This window comes from Protopterus annectens, chromosome 6.part0 (assembly GCF_019279795.1).
Source record: "Protopterus annectens isolate FY-2018-M chromosome 6.part0, PAN1.0, whole genome shotgun sequence".
Taxonomy (NCBI): domain Eukaryota; kingdom Metazoa; phylum Chordata; order Ceratodontiformes; family Protopteridae; genus Protopterus; species Protopterus annectens.
This window is the reverse complement of record NC_056737.1, coordinates 1999542724-1999555094: the sequence shown is the minus strand read 5'-3', so window position 1 is coordinate 1999555094 and position 12371 is coordinate 1999542724. Positions and strand designations below refer to the sequence as shown.

General features: G+C 37.8%; 1 protein-coding gene across 2 annotated transcripts in view; it reads left to right on the top strand.

The window, feature by feature from the left end:
* The window catches only part of OSBPL6 (oxysterol binding protein like 6), a 1023860-nt gene that overhangs the window by 341379 nt on the left and 670110 nt on the right, over positions 1–12371 (top strand). The window lies entirely within an intron of this gene.

Here is a 12371-nt window from a genome sequence, read left to right as displayed (position 1 = left end):
AACTCATAAGAACCATTTTAATGTTGAGATCAGTCCCACATCCCCTTTTCACTCTGACCACAAGTGCATACTGTTTGCAACACACTGATGAGGTCATCATTTCAATAATGCATTCTCATACTACAACATTCCAACCTCTCCTGTGGTATGTGCATATAATGCAGTTGTGTGTAGATTCTGTCAGTCAATAAGAAAGGAGTTTGAATACAGCAGTGAGAATCTTCTAAATGTGTGTGTGTGAATGTAAATGGTTGCAGGAGTGTCTTACACCTCTTAGTACTGACAACATTTAGAATCCTGCATAGCTGTAGAAGTCAGTCATTTTTGCACAGACATCTCCTTTGCATGACACAGCTGATGCTATCCTTTTAAAGATGCAGCCTAGCTCACATGCACTGATATTTCTCCTGCTGCACTTGTGTGTAGGTTGATTAAGTACATAAGCAGGGAGTTCAAATGCAGGAAGGACTGACATTTGTGGTTGCGGGTTTCTTCCTCTTACTGTGCAGAATACACTGCAAATACATATATGAGATATATCTATATAGTGTGCTGTGCAACCACGTTTTAACAGAAACATGAAGGTAATACACAATGGTGATGTCATCCACTGAAATGTGCAATGTCTCAGTCATCAAATGAATCTGTAGTTGCCCTTGTGTTTCAGCAAACTTTCATTTGCCTGTGATGTTAATTACATAGTTAAAATCCCAACACCACTGCATACAGTCACTGCACATGTTGTTAACAATGTTGTCACCCACATGTGCTATGTTCAGGTATAGATGTTGTTTCCTGTTACAATAGTTTTTTCTACAGTTCCTTTGGAAAGGCTGTATTGAAGACTAATGGTGTCATATGAACAGATTGTCATTGCATCACAGTTGCAGAGAAACACCCCTCGGGCCTGTAGACATAAGATAACATGATGTATGTTGTTGCCCAAGCAAGGTATGTGTTCTAATACGTGATTATATCCACAGTGGAGATAATTGTTGTTCTGCAATCACAGTGACAGCAGCAGGGGACTACAGGTGTGTTTGGGTGTACCTAGCATCAGGCAATGTTGCCTGACATACAGCAAGATTCTTTCTAAGTAATTACAAGGACACATATTCCTTTATTCATACACATGATTCTTTCACATAACCATGCATATGATAGTTGGCAACACACTCATACCGTGGCACATTCATTGATTCCACTATGATGTTGATTTTCTCAGTACTTAGGTAAGTGTTCCAAGCCAGCTTTGAGCGACCATAGTCATTTCTGTCCTTAACTGTTCTGAATAAAAGACACACCCCAAATTATTCTTTGTAAGTATAGAGTGGTTGAGGCCTCCCCATCTACTTTTAGCAGATAAAATTTATGGGCATGTCAAGTTCAGCTGATTGAATGACTTAGATGGATTTCAAAAACTGTAATAACATTTTCACTGTAGCAAATGTGATTCATAGTAATCTTGTTATTTGGAAGAGTTATACAGTTTGATGTTCAATTCTAGCATCAGGATTTATGTGAACGTACTGAAATCACACAACAACCATTACATCATGTCAGTGTTATCCATTGATGTGTTATACAAACACATGTGAACACAGCTTTGGATTTCCTGAAATTGCACATTTGTTCTGCTAATGTAATGGTGAGAGTGCTACCTTGGCACATGCATTGAGTACTGGGGTGTACACATGTGTGCTCCAGTTCTTGGATGGTATGTGTACAGACATACAGAGAAGCCATCCTTGACTAAGGAACATGATATAGGACTGATCACATTGGTGTACACATGAGCATACTCATTTAATTTCCATCAGTCTGACATGCTGATATGACATTCATTGTCTGATATCCTTTCTTAATTCACACAATAATTTCATTTTAATTTCATAATGCTCATTGCTACCTCCTACAGCAGATGTTGACAGTGCACATCTCTGGGGAATACATTGCATCATGGTATAGTGTTTGGATCTATTCTTATATGTCAGCATAATTACTGTGTCAGGCAGGGGTCCTTATGCAGTGGTATTACATGTGTCACATTCTGCTCCTGTATTTTTAACACCACACACACCTACATATGAGATGCATAACTATTATAATACTGAGGTGCATAATTCCCTTCAAGGGTGATCCTTCTCATACATGTGTTAGCCCTCTTTTTGTGGCATACACAGTTAATGCATAGGTTAGTGCTGACATTGATGACATGAATGCAATTCTTGCAAAAGGCGATTGTGCCTTCTGAGCCATTCCTGTTTTCCTCCATGTTATATGAACATAATGCACACTGTGCAGATATCCCATTATGTATGTACTGTCCTTATGAACTACCAACTCAACTCAGCATGTCAATGACATTCATATATCATGTCATTCCCTTCTGTTACAATGTGATTTTGTGTAACTGTCACATCCTTTAATATTATGTCTGCTTTTATTTACCTACATTTCCTCTGGAAGAGTGACCACCATTATTTATTCTGACATGTGTATTGTGAAATTGTATTATTACACAGTTGTTTTTGTGACATAAGCACCTTCACATCAATTATCTTACTAGACTTGGAATATTCACCCTCCCCACGGACATCTTTCTGTATACATCCCTTTGATTTCGGTGCACATTGTCTCTCGTACACTTTTCTGGTGTGTAATCCATGTGTTGTTGTTGCCCTTGCTGTTTTACATCCCCTTTTACTTATTTTTGTATTCATATGATTAATTTATGTGCACAGTGCACTTTCCCTGCCAGAGTACAGCATGCATTATTTCCCTTCTCTAGCTCTTTGTACTGTCTGCGTAAGCATGCTTAACAGGTTTGATCATAGACAAACCTGTTTGTTTACCGTGTGTCCTCTTGCTTCTCAACATGGTTTCCTGGCCACCAACACTTTTGCTGGCCATTGAAATATGCTTGGATTTGTGTTAGCACGATGAACAGCATGCATATGCAATTAGCATTACTCCTCATCACGCTAACATGTAAACATCGTGCAGGCTTCACGCAAAGCCTACATGATTGTTCATGAATCCTAGGGATAGTCTATTTTACATCGGTGGTTTACACATGGGAACAGCAGGACTGTAATTACCATGCTCAGCCATGTCTGTGTTTTTCCTAAGTTATAACTACTAACTACTGATATAAAGTCATTGCGGTTCAATAAACAAAGTTTGCAAGCAATACTGTCTCCAAACACAGAAATGATTGTGCACTTTGGAAGTCACTGCAGTTGATTGCAGAAATGAACTTATAGACAATGGAAGGTTCCACTGGGGGAGGATGAACAGCAGCACCAGCAGGGGGTTACTGGATACTCCCATATATACAAAAAGGAGCAGTGTTTCTTAGTGTTTCTCAATAAACAAAGTTGCCAAATAACAATGTCTCCAAACACAAAAAATGTTATGCACTGTAGAGGTTGTTGTAGTTAACTGCAGAAGATAACTTTTTCACAGTTATCTTAATTAACTAGGATAATTATTAGTTATTAACTAAGATAACATGGTATAGCATCTGTCTGCAGATACCAACAGGATTAGGGTGCCTTTAATCCACTCCTAAAAGCATTGATCAGTGGAGCACAGCAATTTTTTTCTCAATTTTTTTTTTATTTTTCAAATACATTTGATTGAATTCCATAGTATTTATACATAACATCGTAAATTACTATGTACACTATTTATATTAGCCTGACACTATAACAGATCTTAATGTATACAGTTACTTTATAAGTATGTCCAATCCATTATCAGAGTGTCTGATCAATTATTGTGTAGTGTCGATCAACAATAAGACTTTTCCCCAAGGGTTGTTGATAAATGGCTTTGGATAAATTCTTACTTCTTTAATTTTAATTTTCAATAATGCTGTGGTCTTCAGTAGGCTGTAAAAGTCTTCCAGAGTTGGTATTGTGTTTGTATTCCATCTTCTTGTTATACACTTCTTTGAAATTGCAAGTACAGTCCATACTACATACATGTTTGACCTATTCAAATGAGGACCTTCGTTCATATTTAATAATACAAGAGCTTTAGTTAAATAAAATGATTCATTAAATAAAGCTTGTATAAAGTTATTAATACCATTCCAAAATGGCTTAATTTTAACACAATCAAAGAAAATGTGGCTCCAATCTGCATTGTGTACTTGCTCACATGTCCAATATATTCCTTTTACGGAAGAACAATTTCACTGATTCTGTCTGGGGTTAAGAATGCTCTGTGCAAGCATTTCCAATTAAAAACAGTATTGTGTAAAGGATGTATATTGTATCGATAATAAGATATTTGTTTTAATATCTTCAGTTAACTGTATTGAGTGTCCTTTTTTTATATATTTCCAATATGAAGTTTTGGGTGTTATTTTATAGTTTATCAATATTTTGTAAAATTTTGAAATACTGTTTATGTCAAAGTTATTATATATGATTTCATATATGTATTTTGTAAATTTAGGTATTTCTTTAAATGAAGACTTGTTAATTATTCTACTTAAATCTTGCGAATATGACAGAATAAGTTGTGCCCTCACAGCAAGAGGTTCTCCTGTTCAATTCTCGGCTAGAGTGCCTTCTGTGTGGAGTCTGCATGTCCTCCCCGCAGTCGAATGGCCTCCAAAAGACATGTGTGAATGGGCGTGCCTTCGCTGAAGGTTGGGCGTTGGGCTGGCAACTCGGCACCATAAAAAATTGACCGCCAATCATTAGCGGGCCGGAGTTCCGCTGTGGTGACCCCTACCCAGGAAAAGCCGAAAAGACAAACAACAAAACTCTGTAAAGTTAGCCAGTCCTGTTGTCAAATTTTGTATGTTGTTTTTATTACTTGCATATCTAAAACATTTAGTTCTTTGATACATTGGAGCCAACAAACAAATCCTTTCTGTTCCCAGGAATTAATAATTTTTCTATATATTTTATGTGGAAAGTTCTTTTGTGACTATAAATGGTATTAAAAGATCAAACCAGATTTTGAAATTATATTTGCATTAATAATTTTCTTAAATGAGTCAATGTAATAATTAATCATATGAGTTTTAGTGGGTTTAGTTATGTTATGTTTTATTGCATACTAATACATAATATGTGCCATGGCAAATTGAGCACAGCAATTTTTGATATGTAAACATATATGTAATATAGTAATATGCAGCTATGAGGGAATCAGTCATGAGACTGTTTTCAGGTTATTCAGAGCACTCAAAGTCCTGCCATCGAGAGTATTAAGAGTAACCACATGCTTCACACATGCTCACATGCGCACACATACACACACAAACACACATGCATGATATTGTAGAGAACGTTTTTGAATGTAAAAGGTAATACTGTATTAGCATTTTAAGTGATATATGTTTTGGACTTTTGCACCAGGCATTAAGGGTTAAGTAACTTGATGGTTGGTGTAAATGAACTAATTGGGATTCAACAGTCAATGAATGGGAGACACTGATTGCTTTTTTTTTTTTTTGTTGTTTATATAAATGGAACGAGAAGTTTTATATATTCATTCTTGTTTTTTTTCCTGATGAAGTCCCTAGTAGAGCAATGAAAATGCTCAATAATTTTATTATTTTAAATAAAATGTGTGGATTTTAAACCGTCAAGACCCTCATATGAATGCATTTCTGATATAGGTTCCTGGTTGTTTTTAATCCATTACACCTGGGTTTAGTCATATTAGCATTTTAAGTTTATCAGAGCACAATTTACAATTTGTTCCTGATGTTGTGTGGTATTCAATGATTCCTAAGAAACAGACTAAGAGTTACGATACTGCTGTGTGAGATCGTAGTTCAGCAAGGGTAAAGAATATGCCCTTTGACCACTGTCATGTATTCTAAGTGATGGTGTGGGTGTGTGTGCATGTGTATGTATATACATATATATTTTTATATATATATATATATATATATATGAAGTGAATGAAGAATGGAAAGGCTCTTGGCCCAGATGACATACCAGTGGAAGCATGGAGGTGCCTAGGAGAAATGGCAGTGGAGTTTTTAACCATATTGTTTAATGAAATTTTAGACAGTCAGAGGATGCCTGAGGAGTGGAGGAAAAAGTATTTTGGTATCTATCTTTAAGAATAAGGGTGATGTGCAGAGCTGTAGTAACTACAGAGGGATAAAACTGATCAGTCACAGTTTGAAGTTACGGGGAAAAGTAGTGGAAGCTAGGTTAAGAAGGGAGGTGATGATTAGTGATCAGCAGTATGGTTTCATGCTGGGAAAGAGCACTACAGATGCAATGTTTGCTCTGAGAGTGTTGATGGAGAAATATAGAGAAGGTCAGAAGGAGTTGCATTGTGTCTTTGTGGACTTAGAGAAAGCATATGACAGGGTGCCTAGAGAGGAGTTGTGGTATTGTATGAGGAAGTCAGGAGTGGCAGAGAAGTATGTAAGAGTGGTACAGGATATGTATGAGGGAAGTGTGACAGTGGTGAGGTCTGCGGTGGAAGTGATGGATGCGTTTAAGGTGGAGGTGGGATTCCATCAAGGATCAGCTCTGAGCCCTTTCTTATTTGCAATGGTGATGGACAGGTTGACAGATGAGATCAGACAGGAGGCCCTGTGGACTATGATGTTTGCAGATGACATTGTGATCTGTAGTGAGAGTAGGGACCAGGTTGAGGAGACCCTGGAGAGGTGGAGATATGCTATAGAGAGGAGAGGAATGAAGGTCAGCAGGACTAAGACAGAATATATGTGTGTGTGAATATGAGGGAGGATAGAGGAATGGTGAGGATGCAGGGAGTAGAGTTAGTGAAGGTGGATGAGTTTAAGTACTTGGGATCAACATTTCAGAGTAATGGTGAGTGTGGAAGAGGGGTGAAGAAGAGTGTACAGGCAGGGTGGAATGGGTGGAGAAGAGTGTCAGGAATGATATGTGACAGACGGGTACCAGTAAGAGTGAAAGGGAAGGTCTACAAGAGGGTAGTGAGAGCAGCTATGTTATATGGGTTGGAGATGGCGGCATTCACAAAAAGGAAAGAGTCAGAGCTGGATGTGGCACAGGTAAAGATGTTAAGATTTGCAATGGGTGTGATGAGGATGGACAAGATTAGGAATCAGTATATTAGAGGGTCAGCTCAGTTTGGACGGTTTGGAGAGAAAGCCAGAGAGGCGAGATTGCATTGGTTTAGACATGTGCTGAGGAGGGATGCTGGGTATATTGGGAAAAGGATGCTAAGGATGGAGCTGCCAGGTTAGAGGAAAAGAGGAAGGCCTAAGATTAGGTTTATGGATGTGGTGAGAGAGGACATGCAGGTGGTTGATGTGACAGAGCAAGATGCAGAGGACAGGAAGAAATGGAAACAGATGATCCGCTGCATCGACCCCTAACGGAAGCAGCCAAAAGAAGAAGAAGAAGAAGATAAAGTAACTTGGGTGTGCTGGGTAATGCAACCATCCACATGGTGGTTGTAGGGTGTTTAACCTCCTTGCAAAAAACATTACTAACGGTGTGTGTGGTGTTTGTGTGTGTGTGTGTGTGTGTGTGTGTGTGTGTGTGTGTGTGTGTGTGTGTGTGTGTGTGTGTGTGTGTGTGTGTGTGTATATATATATATATATATATATATATATATATATATATATATCTACTGATAATGAGCTAATGACCCAAATATCAACATTCACAAAGTTCACCACAAAAAGGTCCACACTGTAAATGCCAACATGGTGTTATGCTTACATAGGACAAAACATAAAATTTAAAATAGCATAAAACATCATTTTTGCAAGGGGGGAAGCCCCCTGCACCCCCCATGTGGGGGAATGTGTCCCCCACTCCCACTGGTAATTATATATTACTAACTCCATGATCAAAGTATGTTGAGGAAAGAGCATATTTCCCAACTCAGAGAAGGGGGATTCAGTGATATTCAGTTCCCCTATATATATATATATATATATATATATATATATATATATATATATAAATGACACCACAATAAATCATTTCAAAACTTTTCCCACCTTTAATGTGACCTATATATAACTTGTACAATTCATTTGAAAAAACAAACAAATCTGTTAGGGGAAAAATATAAAAATAAAAAAATGTACAATAAACTAGTTACATAAGTGTGCACACCCTTAAACTAATACTTTGTTGAAGCACCTTTTGATTTAATTACAGCATGCAGTCTTCTTGGGTATACACCTGCCATCAATTAAAGAGACTCTGATGAACCCCAAATAAAGTTCAGCTGTCCTAGCACGATTTTCCTGACAGTTACTCAGTTGCCCTCACTCAACATGCTATTGATGGCTGTTTGGTCGGCACCATTTGCTTGACAGAAACAGATGATTGACATGTGCATAAGATTGACTATTCCCAGGAAGGGGAACATCCCCTTTCCCCAGAGGATTGTTTCATCTCAGAGTTAGTATATATAATTAGCAGGCAGATGCATAGCCGTCTCAACCAGCACCCTGTGCCAGTCCCACAAACTACTGTCCCATCTGCTCAACTCTTCAAGTAAAGAGCAAAAGAAAAAAATAATAAACACACATTACCTCTACTGTTACATCAACCAGATGGCTAGATGCATGACACTGCCCCCCCTTGCCCCAACAATTTAGGTCCCGTTTCTGTTCCCTGCCCTGACCCTCCTTCCTCACACTTTTTAGTAAAAAAATATATTTTTCTTCTTTTAAACTGTAGCAAACTGCCTGCTATAAATGTAGCAATGAGTTGCTATAAGTTATACTCTACCTGCATGGAGTGCTACAACACTCTGGTTTTTGTTAAAGAAAAAAAAAGATTTTCTTTTACTTTTAAACTGTAGCAAACTGCTTGGCTGCAGTTTTGCAAGTAGTTGCTAAAGTTTAGACCACACACACAGTGCTACAACACTCAGATTTGACTGCAAATGCAATAATAGCTTTTAAAAGCTGATAATGCAGTAAGGAATGATTGAGATGATGGTTAGCTGCTCATGTCCCCTAACATTTTGTGCCCATAGCAGTTGCCCTTTTTGCCCCTAACATTTTGTGCCCATAGCAGTTGCCCTTTTTGCCCTATGCTAACTATGCTACTCTCAGCAGGGCATGTGCACTCCCATATAGGAGATGCAGGGAGGCTTGTTCCCCTGCATAAACACTTGTTGCTCATTTAGCTTGCTCCACCGTTATCCCCTGAACACTCACTACATGTCGATTTATGTGTTTCAGTGATTTGATGATGGCTTTTTGTACATCAACATTGTGAACGTTCAGTATATTCTATTTTATATATATATATATATATATATATATATATATATATATATAAATACACACACACACACACATCAGAAAATATCAGCATGCGGTTAAACATATTGACAATCACTCCTATGAGCTATGAAGTTGTCACTGTACTGAAACACTTGTAAGGCATAAAGCAATTATCAGTATATTAGTTCATAAGTTGTGTACCAACTTTAAGGCTGTATGGCTATCTGTCATGACTGACTCTGAGATTTCTGGATCAGACAGTTTGTCCTTAGCAAATGAATGCGGTTATTCCCTGAAGTATTCTAAGTTCTTGCTGTCTCTAATATGAAGTGGTAGCTTATTACATCATAGCACCAATCTTTGCGTAAAGTAACGGTGACTTTATTGTATCCTCATAGTACCTAAATCAAACTTCATAGCCTAATATCTCCATGTTAAACTATGTAAGTTTTTATGTCCAAGATAGCTTGTAAACTAGAGTCAAGAAAGACTTTGTAGGCAGATATTAATTTACCACAGATATAATGATAATAAAAGGTATATAAATTGAGGTATTTGCTTTTGTATCTATTAATGTGACTGTAATCTTTGTGAAGTAAAATCCTTTTGGTGAATTTTCTTTGTACTATCTCAGGATAATTCAACTGTCCTGCATTGTATATACAAAAAATGTAATTGTACTCTAAGACCGGCTTAATATATATCTTGTATAGTAACATAAGATGTATCTCATTTCCTGTGCTAAAATTTTTAATCATGTATTCCATTTGACACATAGCTTTATTACTTATCAGTTGAGCATGTGTGTCAAAGGAAAGTTTAGAAGTTATGGTTATTCCCAGGTCCTTATACTAGATTATCTCCTATAGTGGATATTCAGGGTCTATATTACAATGTCGAAATGTCGTAATATTGAACACCTAAAGATCGACCAGTATTCATTGAAATGCATTTCCGTGAATTGATGAATACTTACAGGGCAAACAAACACTTGCCCCACAATACAACAGACCGAGCTAAACCTAAAACAAACCCACCCATGTGGGGTGCTACGCCCCCCCCATAACTTCCCCTAACTAAATATACCAACTCCAAGATCACAATACAGTGGAGGAAAGGGCAACATTGTGTAGTTGGTCAACTACATCTCTACCCTGTAAGTATTCATCGATTCACACAAACGCATTTCGATGAATACTGGTCGATCAGTAGGTGTTCGATATTATGACATTTTGACGTTGTGATATAGACCTGGATATTCAGTAGGTACAGAGGCAAATGAACTGCAGCATTTCCAAAATAAAGGATATTAAATTTGTTATAACTAAAATGTATACCTATGTTGTGTGCACAATAACAGGTATGTCTCGTATAAGAATTTAAATTTTCAGTATCAGATTCATTTTGTGCAATGAACCCAGTATTAGTCATCTGCCTACTTATTTGTCCAACATGTTTTTGATCTAGGAATGGATACAAATACAATATTAAATAACGTTATCCAAAATGAGAGTCTTGTGGAGCTTCAAAGTGGATAGGAAGAGTCAAAACCTCTACAGCTACTACTCTACCATTTCTTGGAACAAACTCCCATTGGAAATTAGAACACTCAAACAACATAAAAAATTCAAATCTACCACTAAAGACTACCTAAAAAGTTGCTGGACATGCCACTGTACTCACTCACCATAAACTGTCAACTCTGCTATGTAGCTTACTGTCTGCCCTCTTTGGTTTTATTTCTGTATTGTGTCAGCTCTGTCTGTTCATCTTATCTAGCCAATAACCCATTGCTCAATCCTAAAAAGATCTCTATCTATATATTACATGTATGATCCTCTCTTAGTCATCTTATCTAGGTAATAACCCGTTGTTCAGTTAAAACATATTTATACTATTATACTACATGTATGATCCTCACTAACTGTACCTACATTGGCTGTACTTACAAATTCTGCATACTGTTTCTGCACATATCTTAAGTTAACAATCAACTTAAACTCTGTATTTAATTTTTATGCCTTTACTGTACCAACTTGAAAATGCTAATGTTTTGTTTATAATACTACGCTCATGGACAATTTTATTGTAATTGTGTGGAGCTTTTCTCCCCGGGCCTCCACTGAAAAAGGGCTACCAGCTCAGCTGGACAAACCCATTCAACAAATGTAAAATAAATAAATAATACATAAGAGAGTTGAAACTTATGCCCTGTATAGTTATGCATTGAGATTGATGCCCTGTACAGTTACACATTGAGAGCAATGCTCTGTATAGTTACAAATTGGGATCGATGCCCTGTACAGTTACACTTTGGGATCAATGCCCTGTACAGTTACACTTTGGGATTGATGCCATGTGCAGTTACACATTGGGTTCGATGCCCTGTACAGTTGCACATTGTGATTGATGCCCTGTACAGTTACACATTCAGATCAATACCCTGTGCAGTTGCACATTGTAATCGATGCCCTGTACAGTTACACACTGGGATCAATGCCCTGTACAGTTACACATTGAGATTGATACCCTGTGCAGTTGCACATTGTAATCGATGCCCTGTACAGTTACACACTGGGATCAATGCCCTGTACAGTTACACATTGAGATTGATACCCTTTGCAGTTACACATTGGGATCGGTGGCTTGTATAGTTATGCATGCCCTGTACAGTTATACATTGGGATCGATGCCCTGTACAGTTATACATTGGGATCAATGCCCTGCGCAGTTACACATTGAGATCAATGCCCTGTACAGTTACAAACTGGGATCGATGCCCTGTACAGTTACAAATTGGGATCGATGCCCTGTACAGTTACACTTTGGGATCGGTGGCTTGTATAGTTATGCATGCCCTGTACAGTTACACACTGGGAGCAATGCCCTCTACAGTTACACTTTGGGATTGATGCCCTGTACAGTTACACACTGGGATCAATGCCCTCTACAGTTACACTTTGGGATTGATGCCTTGTATAGTTATGCATTGCGATTGATGCAATGTATAGTTACACATTGGGAATGATGCCCTGTACAGTTACACATTGGGATTAATGTCCTGTATAGTTATGCACTGAGATCGATGCCCTGTACAGTTCCACATTGGGATCAATGCCCTGTATACTTACAAATTGGG